Source organism: Rhinatrema bivittatum, chromosome 3 (genome assembly GCF_901001135.1).
Source record: "Rhinatrema bivittatum chromosome 3, aRhiBiv1.1, whole genome shotgun sequence".
Lineage (NCBI taxonomy): Eukaryota > Metazoa > Chordata > Amphibia > Gymnophiona > Rhinatrematidae > Rhinatrema > Rhinatrema bivittatum.
In genome coordinates, this window is record NC_042617.1 from 269,936,917 (window position 1) to 269,948,752 (window position 11,836).

Consider the following 11,836-nt stretch of genomic DNA (forward strand, 5'->3'; position numbering starts at 1 on the left):
CCATTTTTTGTATGCATAAATCATATTTATGTGTAGAGCATGTGTAGTGTGTGCAAAGCATGTTTTCTGTACATAAAACCTAATTACAAGTCCTGGTGTTGGAACTTCAGCTTCTGCCTATAGAAGTCTGACTCAAACACTGGAAACTTTACTTACACTTCTGACTAGGAGTAAAATTTCCAGTGCTGAGACAACATGAGTTAACCCAGCATGCTTCTCTGTGTTTGAGGGGTAATTATTAATGCCTATGTTTGCATGGGTTTTCCATGTGAGGATACTGAGCAGGAAGGTCGGTTTTACATGAGCATTTTTTCTGCACAAAACTCCTTACTGCATTTGAAGTAACATTTGTGCATGCAGCTGTGGCTAAAACTGTGCGCTCTGCTGAGCATATCTTATTGCACTGGACTGCTAGTCTGGTCATTGCAGCAAAAATCTGCAGACCGGAGCTCCACACCAGTATACCTTCCAGAATCCTGCAATCATGGGCTCTAAATCCTGCTATTAGATGTCATCCTTGAGTAATGATCACAATTATTCTTCCTCCCCCTGGGTATTGTGAAAGCTGCCTTTGCAGTATCTCCAGCATCAGGTAACCCAGGGAGAAGAAAACTTGACTCAAGACTTAAACCAAGGACCTTCTGCATTGCAGTGCCACTGAGCCACCAGGCCAACCAAGACTGCTTTATTTTGACAAAGGTGAAATATAAAATCGGAACCATAAGTTAAGGATGGTCACTTCTTGATCTTTTGGCTGCAACTGAGAACTTGTATGATATTGGGGAAGTGTGTTAATGCCCTGCCACTCAATTCCCCCGAGGACATGAAATAGTGGAATGGTTCAAGGTTTATATATACAAGGTGTAACAAATTAAAAAGCCATCAGTGTTTTCATAAGAATACAACCTTTGAATCGTATGAGTTGGTTGTTTTTTTTGTTTGTTTTTGGTAATTCCTCAAATATAACCCAAATATAACTCAAATATAAATAATATGATGGTATATAAAACTCAAATAAATAATATATATTCAGTAAACTTTCTGTGACTTCCCAACACAATGATGTTAGTCTTGCTCTAATGCAGTAGAGTTATCTATTTAGGTTTAAAATGTTATTTTTTTCCCACCAGTGCTGCCGAAACATTTTAATAAGAGATTACAAGAGTGAAGGTGGTGGCAGAAATGGAGGACGGTGATTAGGGGGAGGGGGTCATTTTGGCCAAGTAGCTGCTGAAGTGGTTGCTGGGAGTGACCAACAAAATGGTCTTTTGGGTAGCTGTAGAGGGGAGAATGTAGGACTGGTGAGGAATTGTTTTGTGGAAGAATGGACCGAGGTGGGTGCCATGAAGTGGGAAGATTTCTTGCTGATGAACCCTCAACAATTAGAAGATATCCTGAAAATTATCAGGTTGTGTATTGGACCCTGGGCCGTCAGCATTGATTAAGCTGCAAAAACCTCTCTTTTGGAGAGCTTGGTCTTGTTTGGTTAATGCCTCACTTGAGGGAGGGATCCTTTTCAGATCATTTAAAAAGAGTGATTATTAAGACACTTATGAAGAAACACTCTTGATATGCTGCAGTTAGGGATAACTTTAGACCATTATCCAACCTACCCTTTTTAAGCAAGATGTTAGACAAAGTGGTGGCTTTATAGCTCTAAGATTTTATGAAAGATTATTCAGTTTTGGATGCTTGCCAATTTGGATTTCAAAGGACTTTGAGCACTGAGCAATTGTGGTTGCTTTATAGGATGGATGTGTATAGAGAATTAGAGCAGGGTCACAAAGTAGAGATGGTCTTTTTAGACCTAAAGATGGCTTTTGACACAGTTAATCATGAGTGCTTGAGAGTAATGGGGATTGCTGGGAAAGTTTTACAGTGCTTTACCTTTTTCCATTGCATTCATGCTCAGCAGGTGATTTCAGGACAGACCTAGACCTTGCTCTCAGTTTTGGAGTGTGGGGTACCTCAGGCCTATATATACTCTCCTTTCTTATGGGCCGATACAGTACAGTGCGCTCCGCACTGTTAACCCACCATTGGATGCGCGTTTTCGACGTGCTAGCGTTACCCCTTATTCAGTAAGGGGCCGAAAACGTGCATCCAATCCCCCGATCCTAATAGCGCCCGCAACATGCAAATGCACGTTGATGGCCCTATTAGGTATTCCCACACGATTCAGAAAACAAAATGTGCAGTCAAGCCGCACATTTTACTTTCAGAAATTAGCGCCTACCCAAAAGTAGGCGCTAATTTCTTTGGGCACTGGGAAAGTGCACAGAAAAGCAGTAAAAACTGCTTTTCTGTGCACCCTCTGACTTAATATAATGGCGATATTAAGTCGGAGGTCCGGCAGGGTAAAAAAAGAAAAAAACAAATTTGAAGTTGGCCCGCGGCTGTCGGGTCGAAAACCGGATGCTCAATTTTGCCGGTGTCCGGTTTCCGAGCCCGTGGCTGTCAGCGGGCTCGAGAACAGACACCGGTAAAATTGAGCGTCGGCTGTCAAACCCACTGACAGCCGCCGCTCCAGTCCAAAAGAAGGCACTAGGGTTGCGCTAGTGTCCCTAGCGCCTCCTTTTGCCTGTTTTTACCGCCGGGCCTCATTTAAATACAGAATCGCGCGCACAGGAGAGTGGCCTGTGCGCGCGCCAGGAGAGCGGGCATTCGCCCGCTCTCCCGCATTTTTACTGTATCGGCCCGTTAGTGTCCAGACAGATGAATTCAGAACCAGTGGTTTATGCACCTCTACCAGCAGATGGAAACAGAGCAAAGCTGATGTCACAGTATATATACTGCAGTGACAGCCTGCCAGTATTTTCTGTCTCCAACAGATGGTGGAATTGCATCTCCCTACTGGGGATTGCTTCAGCTTTTAGAAGGAGAAAGAAAGAAGGAAATTTAATTCACCCCACTCTCCTCCAGTGATACCAAATGGTCCCTCCCTCAGTTGAGAATTTCTGAGGTGATTTCTGTCGTCCCTCAGACGAGTGCCTTGGTCCAGTAGCTGGTTTTTTTCATCCGGCATGGACACAGCTGTTGAAGGCAGCAGGTTAAGGAAGTCAAGCGCGGCGGTGACTATATGTCCTCTCCCACCATAGTTGGAGACCATCTCTGTACTAAGCCGGGATGGGCTGAGCTCAAGTAAAGCTTAAAAAAAACCCCCAAAACACAGAGAAAGGAGACGGAGGGTTTTTTGTAGGGCTTCCTCCGGTCTCCGTGCTCAGCGTGCCTATATGTAAAAAATCACTAAAGCTAATGATTTCCGAATTATCCCAAACAACTGAAAAACAGGTTGTTAAAACAAACAAGAAACACACTTTGAAATGTCTGTATGCCAATGCCAGAAGTCTAAGAAGTAAGATGGGAGAGTTAGTGTATAGCAGCAAATGATGAGATTGACATAATTGGCATCACAGAAACTTGGTGGAAGGAGGATAACTAATGGGACTGTGCTATATCAGGGTACAAATTATATCGCAATGATAGGAAGGATCAACTTGGCGGGGGTGTGGCACTTTATGTCCGGGAGGGTATAGAGTCCAACAGGATAAAGATCATACAAGAGACTAAATGCTCAGTAGAATCTATATAGGTAGAAATCCCATGTGTGTTGGGTAAGAGTATAGTGATAGGAGTATACTACCGTCCACCTGGAAAAAATGGTCAGACAGATGATGAAATGCTAAGAGAAACCAGGGAAGCAAACCAATTTGGCAGTGCAATAATAATGGGAGATTTCAATTACCCCAATATTGACTGGGTAAATGTAACATCAGGACTTGCTAGAGACATAAAGTTCCTGGATGTAATAAATGATTGCTTCATGGAGCAATTGGTTCAGGAAACAACAAGAGAGGGAGCTATTTTAGATTTAATTCTTAGTGAACGCAGGATTTGGTGAGAGAGGTAACGGTGGTGGGGCGACTGGGCAACTTAGTGGAACGCAGGATTTGGTGAGAGAGGTAACGGTGGTGGGGCCACTTGGCAACAGTGATCATAACATGATCAAATTTAAACTAATAATTGGAAGGGGGACAATAAGTAAATCTGCAGCTCTAACACTAAACTTTCAAAAGGGAAACTTTGATAAAATGAGGAAAATAGTTAGAAAAAACTGAAAGGTGCAGCTGCAAAGGTTAAGTGTTCAACAGACTAGGACATTGTTTAAAAATACAATCCTAGAGGCCCAGTCCAAATGTATTCCACGCATTAAGAAAGGTGGCAGGAAGGCAAAACGATTACCGTCATGGTTAAAAGGTGAGGTGAAAGAGGCTATTTTAGCCAAAAAAACAGCCTTCAAAAATTGGAAGAAGGATCCATCTGAAGAAAATAGGATAAAACATAAGCATTGTCAAGCTAAGTGTAAAACATTGATAAGACAGGCGAAGAGAGAATTTGAAATGAAGTTGGCCATAGAGGCAAAAACTCATAATAAAAACTTTAAAAAATATATCCAAAGCAAGAAAACTGTGAGGGAGTCGGTTGGACCATTAGATGACGGAGGGGTTAAAGGGGCTCTTAGGGAAGATAAGGCCATTGCAGAAAAACTAAATGTATTCTTTGCTTCCGTTTTTACTAATGAGGATGTTGGGGAGATACCAGTTCCGGAGATGGTTTTCAGGGGTGATGAGTCGGACAAACTGAACGAAATCACTGTTAACCTGGAAGATGTAGTAGGCCAGATTGACAAACTAAAGAGTAGCAAATCACCTGGACCAGATGGTATGCATCCTAGGGTACTGAAGGAACTAAAAAATGAAATTTCTGATTTCTTAGTTAAAATTTGTAACCTATCATTAAAATCATCCATTGTACCTGAAGACTGGAGGGTGGCCAATGTAACCCCAATATTTAAAAAAGGCTCCAGGAGCGAACAGGGTAACTATAGACCAGTGAGCCTAACTTCAGTGCCGGGAAAAATAGTGGAAACTATTCTCAAGATCAAAATTATAGAGCATATAGAAAGACATGATTTAATGGAACACAGTCAACACGGATTTACCCAAGGGAAGTCTTGCCTAACAAATCTGCTTCATTTTTTTTAAGGGGTTAATAAACGTGGATAAAAGTGAACTGGTATTTATGGTGTTTTTGGCTTTTCAGAAGGCGTTTGACAAAGTCTCTCATGAGAGGCTTCTACGAAAACTAAAAAGTTATGGGATAGGAGGCGATGTCCTTTTGTGGATTATAAACTGGTTAAGAGACTGGAAACAGAGAGTAGGATTACATGGTCAATTTTCTCAGTGGAAAAGGGTAAACAGTGGAGTGCCTCAAGGATCTGTACTTAGACCGGTGCTTTTCAATATATATATATAAATGATCTGGAAAGGAATACTACGAGTGAGGTTATCAAATTTGCGGATGATACAAAATTATTCAGAGTAGTTAAATCACAAGCATACTGTGATACATTACAGGAGGACCTTGCAAAACTGGAAGATTGGGCATCCAAATGGCAGATGAAATTTAATGTGGACAAGTGCAAGGTATTGCATATAGGGAAAAAATAACCCTTGCTGTAGTTACACGATGTTAGGTTCTATATTAGGAGCTACCACCCAGGAAAAAGATCTAGGCATCATAATGGATAATACTTTAAAATCGTCGGCTCAGTGTGCTGCAGCAGTCAAAAAAGCAAACAGAATGTTAGGAATTATAAGGAAGGGAATGGTTAATAAAACGGAAAATGTCATAATGCCTCTATATCGCTCTGTGGTGAGACGCACCTTGAATACTGTGTACAATTCTGGTCGCCACATCTCAAAAAAGATATAGTTGCAATGGAGAAGGTACAGAGAAGGGCAACCAAAATGATAAAGGGAATGGAACAGCTTCCCTATGAGGAAAGGCTGAAGAGGTTAGGGCTGTTCAGCTTGGAGAAGAGACGGCTGAGGGGGGATATGATAGAGGTCTTTAAGATCATGAGAGGTCTTGAACAAGTAGATGTGACTCGGTTATTTACACTTTCGAATAATAGAAGGACCAGGGGGCATTCCATGAAGTTAGCAAGTAGCACATTTAAGACTAATCGGAGAAAATTCTTTTTCACTCAGCGCACAATAAAGCTCTGGAATTTGTTGCCAGAGGATGTGGTTAGTGCAGTTAGTGTAGCTGGGTTCAAAAAAGGTTTGGATAAGTTCTTGGAGGAGAAGTCCATTAACGGCTATTAATCAAGTTTACTTACGGAATAGCCACTTCTGTTAATTGCATCAGTAGCATGGGATCTTCGTAGTGTTTGGATAATTGCCAGGTTCTTGTGGCCTGGTTTGGCCTCTGTTGGAAACAGGATGCTGGGCTTGATGGACCCTTGGTCTGACCCAGCATGGCAATTTCTTATGTTCTTATGATCCCACCCTCAAGGGAAGTTAAGGAACATGGGCAGCCTGGTGGGTTGAACAGCTCTGCTCTTAGACTTTTTTCTGGGCACCATGTGGTAGGCCGTGGTGGTGTTTTAATGCATTTTCTTGTGCATTAGGCTGCCCTCTTCAGGACTGTCAGTTTGTGTGAGTGCATCCAGTTTTTGGACACTTAGTTGGATGCCTTCTTGGGCATCCAGGTGGTAGCGGTGTCTATATTGGGCGCGTGCTTACCTATATGCACAATCTGGACTGCATAGAGGGCACTCAGTTTTTTGGGCGCTCATCAAGTACAGGGTTGTGCGCTTAAATTTTGGACACCTAAATTTTGGACGCATATATTTTATAGCGCAAATTTAGCTGGACACATACTTTTCAGTTGCCTGTTAAGCGTACTGACAGACTGATTGGTGCCTATAGCGAAGAAACCTAAGCGCCTTTCTCTCTGTGCTGCCTGTCATATTCAGGCATCTCAGCCTGGCGTTCCCTTAACTTGTGCCAGTGCAGCTTAGAGGCTCAGGGAGAATTACCTTCATCTGATTTTATTTATTTATTTATTTCAAAACTCTTCTATACCGTCGTTAAGTTAGGTAACCATCACAACAGTTTACATAGAGGCACGATAAAGTATAGATTTACAAGTTAAACATGTGCCATCAAAGTACAGTAACATTTTAGAATAATAGGCTTAACTTATACACATAGTTTATCTGTATGTTAGGAAATATTAGGCGGTTTGAATTTGTCATTAAAATACATTTATAGGTTAAAAACATCAACTGTTTGCTTGGTGTAACCTTTTCAATCAACTGTATTTCTCCTTCTCTTTTTCTTTACAAAAAGCTTGTTTAAAGAGCCAGGTTTTCAAGTTGGTTCTGAATATTTTAAAATCTCTCTGTAGCCTTATCTCGAGTGGCATGGTGTTCCACAGCACAGGACTAGCCAGTGACAGTGCTCTTTCTCTTACGTGAGTGAGGCGTGCTGATTTAACAGAGGGGACGGTTAGTAGAGCCTTATTAGCAGATCTCAGGTTTCTGTGCGGGACGTGTATGCACAGTGCTATATTAAGCCAGTCTGCTTTTTCATCGTGGATTAGCTTGTGAATTATACATAATGCCTTGTATTTTTACTAAGCCCGGTTCTTCCCAACCTAATGAGGGCCTAGTTAAAGATATATCAGAAGGAGCACCTGACCTTGGAGCTCCCGTCACTGGTTCATCAGTGGGAGAAGGTAGCTCAGTGGGTACAGATCAGGTGCCTTCTGGTTTTGGCATGGATCCTTCTGCCTTTTCTTGCGTGGAATGTTTTCAAGGATTTCAATCCTTTCTTCAGGCGCAGTCCTCTGCCCCGACCAATCTCGCCATAATCAGAGTCACAGATGGTGATCTCCCACATGCCTGGTACTGCTTGCTGTTAAGCGCCAAAGTACACCTGGTCTTCCCAATAGGAATCCGGATGGCACGGATGATGAGGCTGATCCTTATTCTCCGGAGGATGGGGAAATTCCTCCGGGACAGGGAAAGTATAGGACTATGTTGCAGTTCTTTCACAGAGATGTTACTGGCTCTGATTTCCCAGACATTAAAGATGCTGGGAGTACCTGGGCTGATTCCATGTTTGAGCCAAAGAAATTCCCATTTTGGTTTCTATGCGTAAAGCCTCTTGTTTATTTCCTGTTATGGAGGCCTTTCAAGAATTGATCGATCTTGACTGGGGCGCCCCAAAGTCTAATTTCAAAGGGGGTTGAGTCTTGGAAGGCCTGAACCCCCTAGATCCAGTGACAAGAGCAGTTGCATTTTCCAAAAAGTGGATGTGCTTGTGTGTGCCGTCTCCAAGCAACGACCATCCCCGTGGAGGGAGGAGTGGTCTTGAAGGATGCTCACGTTAGAGGGAATGAAGCCATCCTTAAGCATTTGAAGCAGTAGCAATGACTTTGCAGATAGCTTCTTGTTCCCTGGTGACTCACTCCTGTTTACTTCTCTCTCAGAAGATCGGTGAATTTGGAGTGAATTCTAGGGCAGTTATGGAGCCAGCAGCTACCTTTTTGGCAAATGTGGGCTGAGATTTGGTCCGCACCTCAGCCAGAGGGGTGGCTTCAGTAATAGCAGCCAGATATCAGTTGTGGCTGAGAAATTGGTTGGCCGATGTGGCCTTACGAAATTGCCCTTTAAAGGCTCACTCTTGTTTGGGAGCGAGTTGGAGAAAATGGCCAATAAGTGGGACGAGTTCATGGTTCCTTGGCTGCCAGAGGATAAGAACCAAATGTGTGCTCCTTTGGCATGAGAGGTTGTGCTAGGTGATCCAAGCATTTTCGACACTACAGAGGTGTGACCTTTCAGAGGACTCGACCTTTTGTTAGGTCTCAGTCCTTTTATCCCAGACAATCCAGACGGGGCCCAGGATCGGTTGTGGAACCTTCTGAGCCTCCCAATGAATGTATGCTGACCCACCCCTCGGAACAGGAGATAGGGGGTCACTTCTCTCTCTTTTATCAGAGGTGGATCAAAATCATGTCAGACCAGTGGGTCTTGGAGATGATGCGAGATGGATGTGCACTGAACTTTTACAGTGTTCCTTGGAATGTGTTCATGGAGTCTCCCTGCCACTCCCCGCAGAAGAAGCAGGCAGTGGAGGGTACATTGGTAAGGCTTCTCAGTCTGAGGGCTGTGGTTCCAGTGCCCACGTTTCAAGAAAATATGGGTCAATATTCCATTTCTTTTGTTGTGCCCAAGAAGGAGGTCTCCCTTCGTCTCGTCCTGGATCTCAGTGATAATGACCGTGTAGTCAAGGGAATTTCTGACCGCCTTGGATCTGTCGTGAGGCATACCTGCATATTCCCATTCAGCTAGAGCACCAATATTTTCTGCCATTCATGGTTTGTTTTATTTATTTATTTATTTATTTTTAGTTTTTTATATACCGATGTTCCTGTATAATATACATATCACACCGGTTTACATGGAAATAAAACTGATGCCTCGGAGAGGCAGTTTACATCGAAACATTTTTAACAGAATAACCAAAGGGGCAGGGGAAATGGAGGAGGTTACAGTGGTTAAAACATATCTAGTTACATAGTGATAGTGACATGAAATAAATAAATAAACAGTAACTATTTACATGAGGTAATGGTCTGTCTGAGTCTACGCAGATATTGTGTTATACTGGTTCTTAGCTCTCCGGGAAAGCTTGTGCGAAAAACCAAGTCTTTAGCTTCTTTTTGAATGTTATGTGGCAGGGTTCGAGGCGAAGGTCTGGAGGGAGCGAGTTCCATAGAGTGAGGCCGGCTGTGGATAGTGCGCGTTTCCTCAAGGAGGTTTTCGCCGGCTGGGTGAGTAGCATATTTCTGTACGCACTTCTAGTCGGTCTCTTAGAAGTGTGTGGCTGAAGTTGATAAGTTAAATTGAGAGGAGAGATGTTATGTAGTGCTTTATGTATCATCATAATGGTTTTAAATTGAATTCTGTATTTGGTAGCCAATGTAGGTGCTGGAGAATTGGGGTGATATGATCCCTTTTTTTGGTGTTTGTAAGAATTCTGGCTGTAGCGTTCATGACCATCTGAAGTGGTTTAGTGGTGCTACCGGGAAGTCCGAGAAGGAGTGAGTTGCAGTAGTCCAATTTCGGTAGTATAATGGCTTGTAGAACCAGGCGGAAGTCTTTGTAGAGTAGTAGTGGTTTTAATTTTTTTAATACTTGCAGTTTAAAGAAGCACTCCTTTGTAGTGTTGTTTATGAACTTGTTGAGGCTGAGTTTGTTATCTAGGAGTACTCCAAGGTCTCTTACTTGTGGCGAAGAGATGTCTTTGGAGTTGATAGTGGATTGGCTAGAAGTAGAATTGTTAGGTGGGACGTAATTTTCAGGAGCGATAAGGAGGATTTCAGTTTTGTTTGTGTTTAGAACCAGGTTGAGGCTGTCATAAGAACATAAGAAAATGCCATACTGGGTCAGACCAAGGGTCCATCAAGCCCAGCATCCTGTTTCCAACAGTGGCCAATCCAGGCCATAAGAACCTGGCAAGTACCCAAAAACTAAGTCTATTCCATGTAACCATTACTAATGGCAGTGGCTATTCTCTAAGTGAACTTAATAGCAGGTAATGGACTTCTCCTCCAAGAACTTATCCAATCCTTTTTTAAACACAGCTATACTAACTGCACTAACCACATTCTCTGGCAACAAATTCCAGAGTTTAATTGTGCGTTGAGTAAAAAAGAACTTTCTCCGATTAGTTTTAAATGTGCCCCATGCTAACTTCATGGAGTGCCCCCTAGTCTTTCTACTATCCGAAAGAGTAAATAACCGATTCACATCTACCCGTTCTAGACCTCTCATGATTTTAAACACCTCTATCATATCCCCCCTCAGTCGTCTCTTCTCCAAGCTGAAAAGTCCTAACCTCTTTAGTCTTTCCTCATAGGGGAGTTGTTCCATTCCCCTTATCATTTTGGTAGCCCTTCTCTGTACCTTCTCCATCGCAATTATATCTTTTTTGAGATGCGGCGACCAGAATTGTACACAGTATTCAAGTAGATTATTTATTGACGATAAGCAGTTATTCCAGTATGACATGGTTTTGTGAATAGATTCTGTTATGGGGATGAGTATTTGTATGTCATCCGCGTAAAGGAAGTGTGTGAGCTTGAGATTGGAAAGAAGGTGACAGAGAGGCAGCAGGTAGATATTAAAAAGAGTGGGTGAGAGGGATGATCCTTGTGGTACGCCCATCTTGGATGCAATGGGGTGAGACTCTTTGTTATTTATTTTGACCTTATAAAACCTGTTTTCAAGAAACGATTTGAACCATTTAAACGCTGTTCCTGTTATGCCAATGTCGACTAGACGCTGTAAAAGGCATGAGTGGTTCACGGTGTCGAACGCTGATGAGAGATCCAGAAGTGCGAGGAGGCAAGGTTGGCCTTTTTCGAGATTAAGGAGAATGGTGTCAGATAGTGAGGCTAATAGCAATTCCGTGTTCCGGGTCTTACGGAAACCGAATTGGTTTGTGGTAAGGATGTTGTTTTCGTCTAGGAATTCTGAAAGTTGTCTATTTACAATTTTCTCCATCACTTTGGCGATCATTGGAAGATTTGCTATAGGTCTGAAGTTGGCTGGGTCTGTTGTGGGAAGGGTGGGTTTTTTGAGGAGAGGCTTGAGCATTGCCAGCTTGAGTTGGTTGGGGACATGGCCTTGAGCAAGTGAGCAGTTGATGATGTCTGCGACAGGTTTAGCAATGATATTGGGGATGGAGCTCAGCAGATTGGAAGGGATGTGATCTAATGGATGAGACGATGGTTTTATCTTCTTTAGGATGTTCTCTATTTCTAGAGTGGATGTTGGCTCGAAGGTGTCAAGAGCTGTTGGGGTTGTGTTAGGTTGTTGGGTGGTTGTGTGCGCTGATTGAGAGCTGGAGGTGATTGAGTAATTCGTAAGCGTCGATGTCCCCTTGAGGGGGGCGACCAGTGTGGAGATTTTCTTGTC